Source organism: Octodon degus, unplaced genomic scaffold (assembly GCF_000260255.1).
Source record: "Octodon degus isolate 3935 unplaced genomic scaffold, OctDeg1.0 scaffold00135, whole genome shotgun sequence".
Classification (NCBI taxonomy): Eukaryota; Metazoa; Chordata; class Mammalia; order Rodentia; family Octodontidae; genus Octodon; species Octodon degus.
Genome location: NW_004524711.1, coordinates 5,370,286 through 5,371,461, shown reverse-complemented (window position 1 = coordinate 5,371,461; position 1,176 = coordinate 5,370,286).

Here is a 1,176-nt window from a genome sequence, read left to right as displayed (position 1 = left end):
CTGGCTTTCTCTCTCTTTCTTGCCTCTACAAAAGGCTACCATATCAACTAAGTCTTCATCATTCAAATATGATTTTATTTTGTTTTTTGTGGCACTGGGGATTGAACTCAGGGCCCCGTACTTTCCAGGCAAGTGCTTATTCTACTGAGCTATCTTTCCAGCCCTTATTTAAAATATTTTTATCTATTTTTCATCCAATTTATAATAATAGCTCTCCTTCAACAGCAATGTCTATTCTTTATTATTGCTTTATTTTAAATTACGACTCTAATCATTATCTGGAATAATACTCACTTTAAAAAAACACTGTAACCATAAATGGCAAAGCAAAATGTTTAAACTGATATAGTTGAGATTCTTCAACTCTGATGTTGCATTCAAAATGATATATTCAGTAACACTTGACTTTCCCAATGTTTTACATTTTAAAATTAAAACAAGTTAATGATTGTTAAATAAAAATAAAAACACAAACACTGTGTTTTCAGTGGAGGTACAAATTGTTTTTAGTGCACTGCTGCAGATGACCCCAAATTAAAGCTATCATGTTTTTCCTTTCTCATACTGTGAAAATGGTATTCAGTCTATGAAAACTGTGCTTTGAATTCTGATCTTTCCCTGGAGAAGTGCCGTAGTGCAATGTGATACAGAGACAAGGAGTAGATATTGCTGTATGTCTTTCAATCGGAAGGGTAAGCAACTTGTTCTCAACAGCGTTCTGTGCTGCTGAGCTAGGCTTAGTAATCTGGGGTGAATTAAACGCGTGCTAACCTAGAAGAGTTTCGGTTTTGATGGTACCCCAGGACGGCGCGACAGCATCAGTTCAGGAAAGTCTATGTATCTGTGGCGCTGCTGCAGTCCCTGTACTGAGGTCTGTTCTCAGTATCTGAGCTCCGTAAAGTAACTGGCCAGTAGTACTCTGTTGGGGATAAAAGAGACTGTTTTGATAAACCATTATCAATAATTATGCATGTGTGTGAATATATCTCATGTATAATCAAATGATCCTCATTTAGAGATTCATGTGCTAAAATCATTTGCACTGAAAAATCAAAACCCACAGCATTTCACAGTAATTCCCAGACATGTACAAAACAGCTAATTTTTTTGATTTGTCTGACACATAGATTCTTGGCTGAGAATAGACCAAGAAAACTGTCCTCTTCTTTCAAGTCT